This window comes from Hippoglossus hippoglossus, chromosome 12, assembly GCF_009819705.1.
Source record: "Hippoglossus hippoglossus isolate fHipHip1 chromosome 12, fHipHip1.pri, whole genome shotgun sequence".
Lineage (NCBI taxonomy): Eukaryota > Metazoa > Chordata > Actinopteri > Pleuronectiformes > Pleuronectidae > Hippoglossus > Hippoglossus hippoglossus.
In genome coordinates this window covers 16,988,178-17,004,438 of record NC_047162.1, presented here as the reverse complement: position 1 = coordinate 17,004,438, position 16,261 = coordinate 16,988,178, and positions in this window count along the sequence as shown.

Sequence of the window (16,261 nt, the reverse complement as noted above, 5' to 3'; positions counted from 1 at the left end):
CAGCTGCTCGGCGGAGCACCTGCTGGTGTCAGTGACTGGCGAGCTTTCACTAATGAAGCTATATGCAGCCTAAACGTTCTCCAGCATTTAACGTATCGGTCGATTGCATAGGAAAACGAATTATAACAAAAGTGCTGCAGTGATTATTTGCTGCACGGCGACGATTTAACCAGATCACAGCTCCTCAGAGCATTTCACCTTTGTGCCAATTTTCAACAACTTCTTTCAAAGGGAAAAATGAATCATCCACCGGGGATGTGTTTTATAGATTACAACTAAAAACTGAAATAGCAAGGGCCCCTCCTCTTGTTTTTACTGCTCTGATGCCCTGTGTCTGCTTGGTGTACTCCCCCTGTAGCTGAGCCCTTGTGATACAATATTATAATATTCCCGCTGGGTCCTGACCAAAGGCAGAGAGCTCATCGATCTCTCTCTGCCACTGATCTCACTTCTCCCCGTCCAGACAGATGAGGCGTAAGGTTTAAACCCCCCCCCACACCTCTATCAGGCATGCAGCTCAGTCATTTCATTCTTCAGCCCTGCTGCCAACAACAGTGTTAAACTAAGGACACAGTGGAAAAACTTTGCTGGAGGGTCTGTTGTGATTGTAGCACTGTGAATCTGGCAGGTGACCGTGGAAGTATTTGTTGCTGGAAGAGATCGACGAGCCAGTTAAAGAAAAATATATATTGCATTTACAGGAACATTGACGACCATTGAAAGCCAATGAAAGAAGAAATATAGAATATAGAAATATGGAAATATATGAAAATCTGCAGATATGCGGCTTTTAAAGATAATATTGGTATCTACGTTCATCATTTCAAATCTAAACACTTTTCTCCCTTAACATAGCAAATCACAAAATGCTCGTAGGCCTCATTTTCTGGAACCAGTACATTTTTGGAACGTGCTTTTTTAACAGTTTCGTTTGTCAGGTGCAGCACAGAGACGTGTTGGATTCTGGACACACGCTTGTCCATCTGTTCTTTGAAAAAATATATAAACTACATCTGCCAATTCTGCAAACAGGCGATGTGTGAGGTCCAGCAGCGAACAGGGACAGAAGCAGGAATATGGAGGAAAGAAGAGCTTGAAGAACTTAAAGCTCTTCCTACGTTGACACTGAAGCGAACCTGCCTAATAGTTATTCATGTGACACAAGCTTTGTTAAGCCTTTGAACTTCTGACCAGCATGTGTGAAGAGGCAGGAAGCAGTGAAACGGGAAGAAGAAATGACCAGGGGAACTCAGGATGAAGAAGGTGTAGTGCTCTCAGATGAAGGTCAGTGGTCAGTCACAGCACATCGTTTGTTGCGGTGCTCAGAGCAACTGGAGGATTCAACAGAGGCAGCTTATGTTGTCTGAGGTTTCACTTCAGTGGCAGGAGAAAGGGATGTGGAGGTAAAGGCTCTGCCTGAGCTCAAAATAAAAAGATAAACACTGAAATAATCAGCTAAAAATAATGGATCAGTATCTTAAATTGTTAAATATAATGGACAAACATCTGAAGCTGCAAGATACACAGCAGGTCTAGTTGGACTATTTTATTCATCTAACCCTCCCCAACATTTTTGCATTGACCTTGCAGGGGCAAGCGAAAATTGCTCATTTCTTTGCAAAATGCTTTCACTCCACATTCAAACATTAATGTTTAGAAAATATTTTCACATATTTGGGCAAAACCATATTATAAAGATGAATGACTCCTCTCCACTTCTTCCCAGTATCCACAAAGGAAGCCAAAATATTTCAGATATACTAAAGCTGCCATTTTGCGCCAATGACATTGAGTCTGCACAGTAGGCACAAAGCCGCAGTAGCAATGTCCTGCTAATACATACCACTTCTATTACACATAGTTGAAGCTAAACTTACCAGAAGAATTTACTCTTGAACAAACAGTGTGAAAAGAAGTAGCTAAAATGACCGAAACCATCTTTGAGAAAGAATTGACGTGGTATTTGGACTCATTAGTGTTTTGTTGACAGTCCGTCCTCTAACACGCAGGTATGACGATCCTGCTTCAACGCACATTTCACATTACGATCACAAATCCAGTTTCTTGCTCTTATCCGCTGTAGATTAGATGGTAACCATAACAACTGCCAGAAGCTTTCAGCAACTCGACAGCGCGATGTGCAGCATCAAATGGAAGAGGCGATACTCATCCTCACGTCTCCCTGTGTTTTTTTTTTTTGTATTCCTGCCTTGACAGCATCTAAGGCTGGCATCTGAGATTAGAGCTGCTTTCTCATATACTGAGCCATCCTTGGAAACATGCACTGTTTATGTTGCCATCCTTTCATCCGCTACTTCAACCCTGCGCTGGGAATTTTCCAAAGCACAAAAGGCGTCTTGTGAGAGCTGCATTGGAAGTCTCATCATCCTCCAACCCTCGCAGGACTCTATTCAACATTAAATGGTATTAAATATTTCATCGTCACTTGCACTGTCATTGACACTTTGTCTCGGCGAGAGTTTTATACAGTGCGTCATGCGTCACTGCCTGTTCAATATACTGTTACATACAGTGTCTTTGTCTTGAAGCATAATAGAGCCCTGCTTGGGATCAATCTAATCTAAAGAACCAATTGGTATTTACGAAGTCAAACTGTTTTTGCCCATTAGTTCACATCTGTACTGGTTATAAATTCTCCAAAGCACATTTTATATTCTAAAAGACAAAAGGGCACAAAAGCTGACGGAGAGAAAAGCAAACTTCCATAACCGGCCTCACAGAGCATCACTGAACTCTTTGTTTTCCCAGCGAGCCACGAAGGTTCTATGTGGGGGGTTTTCAACATTGTACATGTCGTTGCGAATCGCTTTGCATCCCAGAGAAGAAGAGTCAAAACAAGTGGGTAAACCATCAGCAGGGCCCCCCCGACCGAGCACGGTATGAGTTTTAGCTCGAAAAGCTTGCCGTGTCCTGTTGTCTCGCCCAGAAAAGTTAAATAGATGGGTTTGAATATGTCCCGTTATGTACAGAGCAGAAAAGGCCTCGGCAGCAGATGTCAGGCTGTTTCTGTGCTGCAACAAATAAATACAGTCTACTGGGGTTGGCACTGTGACTAGCAGCACATATGAAAAATCTCATCCTTCATGGTTAAGAGCCCAAATGCATTTTTGAGCCTCGGGGGGGTTTGTTTTATCCCTTCAAACATCTGCACTGGGATAATTTGAAAAGATGTTTCGTGAGAGAAAAGCCGTGTAAATAGGGAGCTGGGGTCAAGTGGCTTTTGACACAACCACAGCGGAGACGGAGCGCCGGGTGATCCGCGTCGATTCAAAGGCCATTTCAGTCGCTCACGAGCTGACACATGAGCTACGAAGGCAGAGAAATCACAGGTAGATGTGGTTCACGCCGGCTGATCATATTCTGCTAGAGGCTCGCCGGTGCGTGACGGGGAAAACAGAGCACTTATTGCTGGGCACAAAGGATCTCACACGGAGCTGTTGGCTTCACTCTCCCTCACACACACACACACACACACACACACACACACACACACACACACACACACACACACACACACACACACACACACACACACACACACACACACACACACACACACACACACACACACACACACACATTGACCTATTTGACATATTAGGTTGGGTTCTATTTTGCAGCTGTGGCCATTATTTCTAATGGTAAAGTAAGTGAGACAGGAGATAAGCAGAGTTTGCTCTTTTATTACAATGGAAACTTGCAGAATATAATAGATATAGAATTAAAGCACCATGTGCATTTAGATCTATTCAATATAAGAGACCTTTTCAGAGTGCATTTGTGTCTGCAGAAAATTGTAGGCTCAGTTTATGGAGAGACTCATGGTTGGAAATTCAGATCAGAGAGACGGATGGTAAAGAGACTGAATGATGAGAAAAACTTCATGGATTTTTTTACGGCCCACCACCACACCTGCCTTTATCATTAGTTTAACAAGTGTTGCTTCCTTTGCACAGCAGCCAGGCTGATAGCAACATGGCTACATGTGCTAACAGACAGAATCAAACATCTAGGATTTATTACCCATTTTAAACTCTCTAGAAACAAGGACGATGTTTTCTGGCAGTGGTGAAACTTGCCTTGAAATGTTACCAAGGAGTTAATCAAACCGAGCAGCCCAGTCTTCGCGGCAGCGGTGCCAACGTTAATTCCTCCTGGATACACTCGTCTGTTGCCACTTTTTTATTCTACGTTTTATGCCTCTGTGGCAGTGGCCAGAGGCAGTATGTTTCCAGGTTGTCCATTTGTCCGTATGCCACATTGCCGTGAACGCGATATCTCAAGAATGCCTTGTGGGAATTTCCCCAAATTAGCTACGAATATTCAGTTTGGACTCAAAGATGAATTGATAACATTTTTGATCAGTTGTCACGATGAAGTGATTAGCTTTCAGTGGTCAAATGTCAAAGTGACATAAATTAATCGGTAGAAATATGTACACAGAAACTTCCCTGGTTGGCGGAGGCATACAAACTGCAGTGCGGTAATTCTAGTCCTGTAATTATATGATTTTTTTTTTTTTTCTCTCTTGTGATTCTTTCAGCTTAAAGTGATTTTTTTCATCATTCTTTTCAGCACCAAATGAATCCAAAAAGGATAAATAGAAAAACCCAACTGTGATCTGAAGCATCATTCATATTGGCCATGTGCAATTTGTCAGATTTCAAAGTGACTGCTGTTTTTTAGTGTATGAAAAGAAATGGATCGTCCGAGGTTAGTGCAGAGCGACTACACAATGTATAAACTTCACTCACGCTCCCTCCCTGTGATCTTCTTATAACTATTAATAATAACTTAGCGAAAAACATTTAAACTTCAATCAAAACCAACTGCTGCGTCTGCAGGATGAGATGCCGAATTCAATTCACTTGACAACAGCTGTGACTGCGTTTGATTAACTGCCATCGACAGTAGCAAGGGATTCTTCTTTGGAAAACCTCCTGTCACTTTAAAACATGCTCCTGTTTAGGGACTGCGGCAGCCATTCACTTATCCGTCTTGTCATATTACTGAGACTAACTGAATCTGCCCTCAGACTGAGAGTAAATGGAGATTGTTGAGTTGGCACAGTGGGGAGATTGAAGATTATTCACTTTGCGTAGCCCTGTCAACAAGTGCTGTTTGTAAGAGGCCCGATCGAACCATGAAATTACAACCATATGTCACACTTCCTCTCAAACTGTTCCTGTAATGTTGCCCCTTGTTTTTGTCCCCCGTGTGCTTACCTGAGGATTCATAGTTTTTAATAAACCATGAACATGTGCAATGAAATCCCCTAATTTACTTCTTATTTGTTGGTTTAATCCGTTTTTCACTTGCTGTTTCTTTTCATATTTCTGTTACCGCATGCTACTCTTCCTAAATAAATACTTTTGAATCATTTTGATCAACGTCTGCTCTGGTGTGTTTGTTCCTGCCAGGCTGCAAAACCAGATTCCCCATGTGAGACATTAGAGACTGAACCGAACACAGACTGAGCCACTTTCTATTCATTTTTGCCTTAAAAAGAATCCATTTGCAGTCACATTTCCACTTCACCCACCACACAAGGGTTTTGGAAATGTTTTTCTGAAGTTGTGCCAGCTCAGTGCTCCGGCTGACTCGGCACAGCAGAAGTTGCCGTTCCTCACCCCCCCTCACCCCCCCCACAGCGTCGTCAAATCACTGGACTACAGATTTATCTCTGCGAGCCAATCTACTGATTGTGGCAGTTCCATATTGAATTATATCAGACTGAAATGTCGCCATTATAAATGTTGGTGTGATCAAACCGTCTCCACCCTGAAATTTATTTCTATTGTCAACGCGCTGATTAACAATGAAAGCAATCATTTCATCAGAAGGCTGGTGAGGGTTTGATCGCGCCAACGTTTATAATGAAGACATTTCAATCTGAAGTAAATAGAGGTGTTACAATCAGTGGACGGTTTCCATGGTTCTTTCACCTTGAATTTAATGAGTGAGGAACACGTCAGACCTCCAGATAGGTCAGCCAAGGCCAAACCATCCTCCACATGGGTCTTATAGTAGGAATAGAAATGAAAAAAAATAGAGTGGTCTCATAACTAAAATGATTCATAACTTCCACAGAGGATGTTGTGTTTTCACAACAGCTGCTGGTTTGCAGGAATATGAAAAAATTTACAGAATGTATTTCCACGAAAATTGATAAAAGGATGGGACATGGGCCCAGAAATACCCAGTACATTTTGAAATTGTTTTTTCATCACTTTCCTTAACAGTGTGAGATTGGGTATTTTTTTTTAAAACTTTTTCAACAATTTCCCAGGACAAAGTGAACGGGTTCTTCCCAAACCAAGACATCATCCCTTTACCAAGTTCGGTGAAATTCAGGTGAGTTGTTTTTCCATAATCCTGCCAACAAATAAACCAACAGACAAACCAATCAGAGGGCCCAACAACCCCTTTACATTAAAACAAGCCTTATACAAGCCCAGCCTCTATGAAACCACATTTAAATCTAAAGTTCCAGATTTCTTTTTGGAGTTCCATGAAATTGCACAAGCTTAATCAATACCAACCAATCGAGATTCATCCATAACTCCTGGATAATTCCTGGATCCCCCCCCCCCCCCCCCCCCAATGCAAGATATACCACATCTTTGAGCCAAACCATCTTAGAGGTGATAACATTTGAGGCAACAGAAGGAAGTGGCTCAAAGACCAACAAGTGCCACGTCGCTGCTTCCCCACCTCTCACAGGGACACACGACTGACTCTCACCGTTCCACTCTCCTGGCCAGAGACGCACTTTCAGCCCCGTCCCACCGCTTTCACACTCTGGAGGCTGTCGTTAAATTTTAAGATCATCTGCACTTTAGGCACAGCCAATGCCATTTAGTACCACTTAAAGGAAGAAAAAAAATAGGAACTTGTCAAACATGCAACTTCAAACAATCTAGTGAGGAATGTACTGATTGAACCTCTAAACCAATGTTTTTTTTAAAAGAATGCTTCAACTCAAAACAACTTTAGAAAAGAAAATTATGTCCACCGCACCCGAGCGCCGGATCTCACAGCTGCTCAAAAAGTAATGAAGCTTGAGTGCATTGTCTTGTTGTGCCTCTGGTAAATCGATGCTCTAAATCATTCATTTGGAATAAAGCTGGTCCCTTGTTTGTTTCTCTCAAGTAGCATCAATGACAACATTCACATGTTGACAGAATATACAACACCGAGCCTACTTTACCGCCATGGGTGCATATTAATCCCGGGCACAGAATCATCATTTATTCACACTTTTATCTCCTTTTCCCAAAGACACGTTCACTTCCTCTTAAAACAAGGTCATTAACATAATCAAATAGTAAACAAAGTTGGTTCACTTGTATCTTTACACACTTTTGAGTGATGTCAATACCACAGAGAGAAACCGCGACAACAAAAAGCCACTCAACCTGTTCCTGCCTCCCATTAACATGCTTCTCAATCGTGATCGTAATTTCTTGAGCGATGAATGGGTCTTTAGAATTCAGTGAATCAAAGCCGAAGTGCAACTTGAGTGAGGACTGGAATACCACGTCTGACTTGCTTTCGCTCCCTCTTGTGTGTTTGCCTGGTGTTGTGTTGGTCTGCCAGAGATATGTCATGGTCTTGTTTTCGAGGATTTCTGAACACGCAGCTATTAATCATTCTTCGTCTGCAAATTTGTGGTCTAACACAGCAACAACAAACCAATTTGCATGTTGCACAGAAGTCTTGTTAACATTTCTGCAGCAGAAACAAATAGCAGTAAATTATGATGCAAGGAAGGAGAAGAAAAAAAAAAAAACCAAGGGCAATCGTGCTGTGGAAAAATGAGAAGCTGAATAACTGTGGCTAATTCCTGGCAAAGATAAAGAGTGCAGCTCCATGTTGCGGCACCCTGGCCTTCACGTGGGTGATGAACCAGACGTGAGAGCACAACAACACATGTCCTTGGGAAGTGATACAGGGAGGTTATTATTAAATCAGAGGAGGTGAATCAAATTGGTGCAGGTGCAGTTTCTAAAATCATGTGATGTACGATGTCAAGTTCATAATTAGTGTCTCAAATCAGGGGCTGCATCCTTCAGAGAGCGGGGTCTACCCAGCCCGAGAGGAGACCGCCTCCTCAGTGAGCTGCGTAGAACGCGAAGACCGGAAACCAAAGACCAGACGCTCTGGACCATCGAGGCTTTCCCGTGATCTGCGTAATCAGCTCGTACCACTCTCATTGCTGTTGCCTAGCAACAGAGCTGAAGTTGGACACAACTAGAAAAAGGTTTTAATGGACCTTGGTTTTTTTCAGCTGTTTGTTGAGTTGAAGCGTGATATTGGAGCACTGAACATCTCTCCACGTGCCTGTGCCATTACCTCTCTGAGGCGCAATGAATCCTGGGATAGATTTGGCCCATTGCTGCCAAGTACGCATTTGGAGGAGCCCTTGAAATGGAACAGTCCAGTCTACATCTATAGAGATAGACGTCATGACAGCTTCAAAAGTGAAGCCAAATCATCGTGATTTCCCCCCTTGTGGCTGGCTGCAGTTCAGGTCATAAACATTGCTTCCTCCATGTTGGTGGATGGGACATGGACCAAACAACAAGGTTGAACAAATCTCAAATAATGGTTTGCTTTGTTTTACATAGATCTTTTCACACACAGTTATCTGATGCAATAAAAACGAGGTAAAACATCATGACTGACACCTGATAGGATGAACGTGTGTATCTGCGGGACCTCGATGCCGTGGCTCCACTTCATGGTCACTAATGTGCAGCTTCTGGGTCCAAATAATGTCAAAGGGAAAGATGGAGGCCCCCGTATCTAAAATTCTAGTTTCATTATTTCACTATGGGAGGAAATAGATGCGTCGTCCATCCTCATATATACGACCCATGGTCAAAACCCATCAGTGTATAATGCTTCCTTTCCTTTCTGCCATAAATGTTTGCCGTCATAAACCCTGTTAATTGAGCACACACTGATAAATCTGCACACATGCAATGAAAAGGCAGAATCCTCCCATTAAAGACAAAATAAAAAAACATGTTTCTCAAGCTGGCTGCTCGCTGTCACCTCTGACTGGCCGGTAGGCAGACAGCACCCCCCAGGAGGCCTTTGTTCTCCTGGATTTCACTGCCCTGTAAACATTAGGTTTGCTAACAACCGGTTTCTTTTTTAGAAACAGAACAAAAAAGGGCCAGAGCTTGTTGTCATGCAGGAATCGCAGCAAAATGAGAACCACAGAGGAGGCAGCCACACACAAACACAGAGTGACAGAGCTACACAACAACATGCGAGATGACACAAGAGATACAACGCAAAAATGCGAGCTCACGCGGCGAGCTCTCGCTGTGTTTTTGTTTCCTCGTCTGAGGGAAGGTAACAGGGGACAGAGGAACTCCTGCGAGCCTGCGGGGGGAAGTGGGCACAGTTTAACACAGCGGATTTCTTGGCTGAGGATTGGCTGCCTCCTGCCAAAAAAGTGATGTACTTCAAGCTCAGGGACGCCACAGGAAGCCTTTCATGTTTTAATCTCTCTTTTGGTGTAATCCACTTGAGTGCAAAAACGCCAACTCCGCGACTCAAGTCACAATGAACCTGTCTGTGTTCGCATGAACGTAATTTTATCTCTGATTGAATCATCATGTCGTAAACATTTGGAAGCTCATCTTTGGGTGTTGTAGCAGCTCGATGCACATTGTTTTGGTTCTACACACAACTGTGAGACAATGCTGCAGATGTTATGTGAGTCTGTTGTAGAAGCTGTAAGCAGTAGGCCGAGGGTAACAGACGCCAACAGACTCAACAAAGCGCTTCCTAAGGCCAGAGACGTTGTGGGGGCGGAGCTTGTCTCTGACAGCGGTGTCAGAAATAAAGATGCTGTCCAAGTTACAGACTATAATGGACGATGTCCCCGACCCATTCACTGACGTGTCTCCCACCCACTTCACAACAGAGCGGCCGAGGAAGTCTTTTCCTGCCTCTGGTCAGACTTAAGAATTCCTCCCTTGTCAGACACTGAGTCAATAGATATTATATATAGATGTACTGCATTTTATTTTCAGTCACCTTTTATATGTTGTATTATACATTTTTTTAACATACTCTTAATTTTGTATTATTTAACCTATATTTTCTTGGTCCATATTTTCTATTCTTGGTTAAAGCGGCTGTAACAAAAGGCAACATCACCCAGGGATCAATCAAGTATTTCTGATTCTGCTGCTTTACACCAAAAGCAGCAGTTTTTAGAAAAATTGCTTTAATAGCAAAGTTCCTGCACCATTCAGACGACTTAATAACTCTGTTATTTTCATGCCTTTTGCCTTCATTTAGAGGCAATGGTGGAGACACAAAAGCAAATGATGGCAAAGTGTTGTCAAGGTTTCATGTAGTTACCTTGTGCTTTATTCCATCCTTCAGTTATACCACACGTTAAGTGACAATATTGAAATGTACAAGGTAGTTTCTCTTATATCACATTCAAAACACTGGTGTCAGTGGGAGCTGGTCACAAAGGAAAAATCAGACAGAACTCAATGAACTGAACTAATGAAGTGTTAACATTATATTTCAAGTTTTTCCGGGGACTTGTACCAGCATCCATGGCTACGATGTCAATGTGTCAAACCCTTCAGCGTGTTGTTGTTCCTCTGGTGCCAATCAGATCGTGCGTCTCATTTTCTTACAAGAGATTCTGGTCAAACTGGGAGTTCTCTCCTTCCTCCCACAAAAATTAAGCCAAAATACCTCAGATATTGGTGACGCCATCTTGTGGGGTATTGAGGCCCCGCCTAAACACATGCTGGTCAGTCTCTGCTGTCAATCGTGACATTTTAACCCATCAACTAACTTATTAAAATCTAACTTACGAGGAAAAATGCATTTTGGAGAATGTCCCATCCACTACCATGGAGGCATGGGGTCAAGACCCCTTGTCTTGATTGACAAGGGGTCAATCAAGATGTCTTGGCTTCACTTTTGTGGAGCTGTCATGTTGCTACTCTTAAAAATAATGTTTAGAAAACATATTGTGCTTAAATTAGGTTCATGGAAATTCTTTTAATACTGAAATGTAGGAGAAAAGAAAAACATTTGGCATCAGACTCCCTGCTCCAGTGGCTGTTTGGGAAATGAAACCGCAGTAACATCATCTTCTCTATTTCTATCCTCTGTTTGGTGTTCGCTGCCAAAAGAGTGGGGGGGGCTAATAGCTGTTAATCAATGGTCATTATTGCGGATTAGAAATACCTGTCACATTGAGTTTGTGGAAGCAATGACGTAAAAATAGCTGCGGAGGGAAAGCTGCCATGTGGTTCCTTCAACTCTGAGCACGGCCCCTGATAAATGTCTGAGGCCATGTGTGGTTCAGCGAGAAGAACATGTATCTCTACTCAGTTTCTGCCTCTGAAACACTTGTGGGTTTTAATAATAACTTCTTAACCTCATTTCCCTCGACCCACATGCTGCTCAGTTCTCCGCGAAAGAAACTTAAATACATGAATCCACATTACTTCACAGATCCTCTGTAATCGCTCTAAAGACACATTTTTAACTATCTCTATCACGGTTTAAATCACTTTGGTTTGTTTGTACTATTTTCTGTTACGTATCTGTAACATTTTTATTCTTATATTTGTGCTCTCATGTTGTGTAATGTGTGATCTTCAAATTTCTTTCAGTAGTTTCCTATTGTTTGTCCAGAATTTCTCTTCATTTTTAGCTTTTTAATATTTTCCCTGTAATTCACCTTGTCACTATTTTGAAAGCTAGAAATATAAAGTTTTTAATTAACGTTATAATAATCTTAAATGGCTGATGTGCAGAAGGTATCTTCTCATTAAAAACCAACTCTAATTGCTTCAACTCGCTCTGCAAAGCATCCTGAACGCTGCACATGCTTACAGCTTCCTCGGGAAATGAAGTTATTGTTACATCTGCTACTTCCTCTGGAGATTCACTCTTAATCGGATGTTTATCTGGACACTTAAAGCATGAGAGGCTGTTTCGAGGTATTTAAAGGCTTTGAGTGTGATAGTTAATTTCACAGGGTCTGCGATGACGTCTGTGGAATGACTTGGCAGAACGGGACACATACAGTCGTGATAAGAAAACGTCTCACCTCTTAAAGCTGCTGTACGTGCTGACAACACAAGGTTGACAAGTTTCCCTGGGAGCTGCTCATTGTTCAGTTTCTGCCCGGACCGAGAACGGGGCGAGCGTCTCCTCGGCTCCTCTCTACCTGGAGAATAAAAAAAAAAGAAGCAAAGTCAGCAGATCCTGAAGTGGGCGACAGCGAGATAAGCCCAGGGCTTTGCTTCCACCTTCATTAACCAAAAACATGTACACTCATTCATGGACTAATGATATGCTGCAAGGTAGATTTCTGCGTGTGACGGAAAACGTTGAAATATCTTTCACAGTTTCACCCGAATGAAGAGTTTGAGGTGTAAAAAAGAAAAGAAGAAAGCATCTTGTGTCACAACAGCTTCATCACGTCGTTGAGGGGGTGAAGAACCGGCCTCTGGAGGGCATTTCAAAGACATCAATCTATTTCCAGCGTTGAAGGGCCGAGGCGGGGCTGGAGTCAATCCCCCCCCACCCGGGGAAAGCACACAATCATCTCATAGAGTTTTCCACCGTTCCACTCCCCCCCTCGTAAACTACACATGGTCGCGTATGCAAATCAGACGAGGATTACATAAACGTTTCTAAATTCGATGGCACATTCCCTGGAAAAACAGTTTTACAGTAAACGCCCCACACGACACATAGCGCCGCCTGACAGCTTGCAATAATCAGCTAGGAGCTGCTGTTGGAGCCTGTGCCGATCCGAGGCCACGCTGATTTAATTTTGATGCATCCATCTGCGAATTAATGGGAAATAATGATACAAACAAATAAGTTGTGCGAAATCCCAGAGTTAATGGTTATATGGAAGTGGGGAAAAAAACAGGGATACAATAACATTGAAAATGTATAACCCGAGGTGGAAAGGATAAGGAACCAAACAAGCGCTTTTCAAAAGACGGTAATTAAGGAATCCTTGCTCTTCTATTCCATTTGATCCGGTCGGGAGCAGCGACTGTAGTTTGTCAAGTCGTGCATTACGCCGACTGAACCTTTTAGTACCATTTTAATGATGCGCTTCAGGCATAAAAGAGGAAAAACAATAAAGGAGCAGCCCAGAAATCACTCCGGTTAGATGTTCCACAACAATGTGGGAGACAATAGAAAATACATCAGAGCAGAGCAAGTAATTAGATGTGTTGAGGTGGACTGATTGAGCAACTGGTTTTCAAAATAAAAATAAAGCATGTGAGGGTTTAGAAAACCACATTTCAGGAATACAGGCGTTAAAAAATTATTTATTCTCTTGCTACAGCTTGGAATTTGAAATCTGACACACATAAGAACAACACTGCTGCTCTGAGTGACCAGCAGCTTGATGGAAGCTGCATTAAGGTCAGTAGGTTGAAGTCCTGCTGAGGCCGCGATTTCCCCCGGGAAGTTTCCAACCATCCATCCATCCACTTTTCTTACGTTCTCATTTTTCCCCATATTTAACCAACGTTACAATCTCTCTCCAACCCTCAAACAAGCACATCAAGATCCCTAAAATCACCATAAATACTTCAAATTGAAATTATATCTGATCAAAGTTGTTATATATTACAGTTCAGTTGAGGTGCTGATCAATAATAAATCAAAATAGGCTGTAAATGCTAAAGTGACCCACTAAATCAAGGAATTATAGAGTAATTGTTATAATAAATTACATAATTAGCCTTGTATTGTTCATTACCTTTCACAAGTAAGACTTTCATTGCTCTGTGGCCCTGTAACAGTTTCATATATCAGATAAAAGTACTATAATTTATAATGGTACAGAAGATAATAGCAGTTAGAAAGATTCCTGCATTTCATTACCTTGGAACCTATTGGATGAAGTGAAGAAACACCCATAAGCTCTATGAATGTATTTATAAAAACATGTAGTCAGTCGGGAAATAGTGAAGTGAAATACCCTCACAAACACATCACAGTATGATTTGGATATTAAACCAAAATAACTGCAACAAAATACGGTTGCAAGAGCAAAATTGGCCTCAACAGCTTTTTAATTCCAACGCCACCTGTTTATTTTAGCATTTTATTTTAGGTGACAGTGTTTCTACAAGCTGCTGCAGTCGTAATTTTACTCAGGAATGAGTAATTACTTTACAAGCAGATTATTTTTAATCAACATTATCTCCAGTCAAGAATGAGTTTAATGCCCAACTCGGCAGGAGACACACAGAAGAGCCGTTTTAGTGGAGGATCAGATCCGACTAACAATGAACCTGTGGCTCTCAATTACCCTGAAAACACAATTCAATGCACAATTGTCGACTGTCACTCACGATAATCTATGAGCAAAACCAACAACAATCCTTTACAGTGAGTGTTTATTGAGAACAGTTATTAGAGGGAACACAATCAAAATGATGCAATTACTCTTTGAATCCATCGGAAACGTTTGACTTGTTCCTGCGACACCTGTTGTGATGATGAACTCGAGCTGTGTCCGATCACTCGCTAATCACAATATAGTCCATGAGTTGTGGAGCCGTCCGAATGTGGAGTGAAATGTTTTACACCCAGTGGACTCGTCGTTTCCCACAATCCATCGTGACAGGAAGTGAACAGCCGATGGTCACCAACTGAGGAATATACCACTGCACTGGGAACCTGTCTCGCACAGAATTGATTTTAAAATTATATTTCTAGTTTTTAAATCGCTTAGCACTTTGCAAACCTGTTTTTGAAAAGTGCTATATAAATAAAATTGTATTATTATTATTATTATGATTATATAACAGCATGCATTGCGCTCGCGGCGTTGCGAGGAAGAGAAATTAGACGAGCGAGGGCAGCAGGTAGAAACCAACCTGTCGACGATGCTAAGTGCTTTTATCTAAAGTATTAATAAAGTTTGAAATAAACAATTGAATGTGAATGCACGGATTAACTTCTCCCACAGCAGGGAGGTGATGCACAAACGCATTATAACAATGACGGATATGAGATTTAAAATATGCATTTGATGTGAACTTGTAAAGAGCAAACAATGACATGAAGAAACAGCTTGTGGAGATTTAAACAGACAATTTAAAAATACCTTATTTATCCAACTGTAACACAGCCGCAGTTACACACTTTACTGCCTGGCATTAAAGTAGAGATGACTTGTATGCAGCAGTGTCGCCCACAAAAGCCGGCAAACAACTACTCATATCAACTTCCTGCTCACCAAGCACTCGCCGATGCCAACTTAGCAACTTCTTCCACCAGATCTGGCAACTTTTCAGACTTTTTTAGTGACTAAACACGGCGCCAGAGCCAAGCAACAAATCCAGGGAGGATTTTCAGCAGGCATCAGCGACTTCCTCTCGCTCACAAATCTGCAGCTCACATAACACTGCTGGCTCACACACCGGAACATGTTGGCGAACGGAGCCGGGACGAGTCGCCAGAGTCCGTCTGACCAATTAGTCGTGAGGCTGAAACATGACTGAGCCACTAATGAACCGAGTGAGACGAAAACACTGAGGTCAAATAAACAGTTTGATTCACTCTACATCCAACTCATATATTAAAATGTCAAACATTTCAAGCTGGAAACCTTTTAATTATTTAAATAATGTATTTGTATTTTTCACGTGCGATTGGTTGAACAAAACATTTGAAAAAAGGTGAAAATCTCTCTAAAGCTCCTGTTAAAGGATTTATTTGCAACAGATGTACGGAGCTCATCCTCAGACGTCTAATAAAGAACAGCCGAAATACCCACAATCCACCTGGAACAAGTCATGTGATAGATATAATAATATACATAAATTAAATTAGGTCGTAAGTAGTAATAGTTCAACATGAAATCCACCTCAAAGGAACCACATCACATCAAATTATACTCATCTTCATTTCATTTGAAGCAAAAATCAAGATCATTATCTATAATACTCTGCAAAAGTTAATTTAGTATAATTTTGCACAGTAAACTGAAATACTCATGTTTTTGCCATAGTTTCAAGTATTTATTGCATTTTAAGACGACTGCAGTTTAACTAAAGACACAAGTTAGCATGTTTAAACAGTAATGTACCCAGACTCTCCTGAATTAGCAGGGAAACAACTTCCCCTGTCCGTTTCCACCTGGTATTCCACACTGTGGTCCTCGCTGTGTCGCAGTAACAGCGCCGCACTCGAGCAC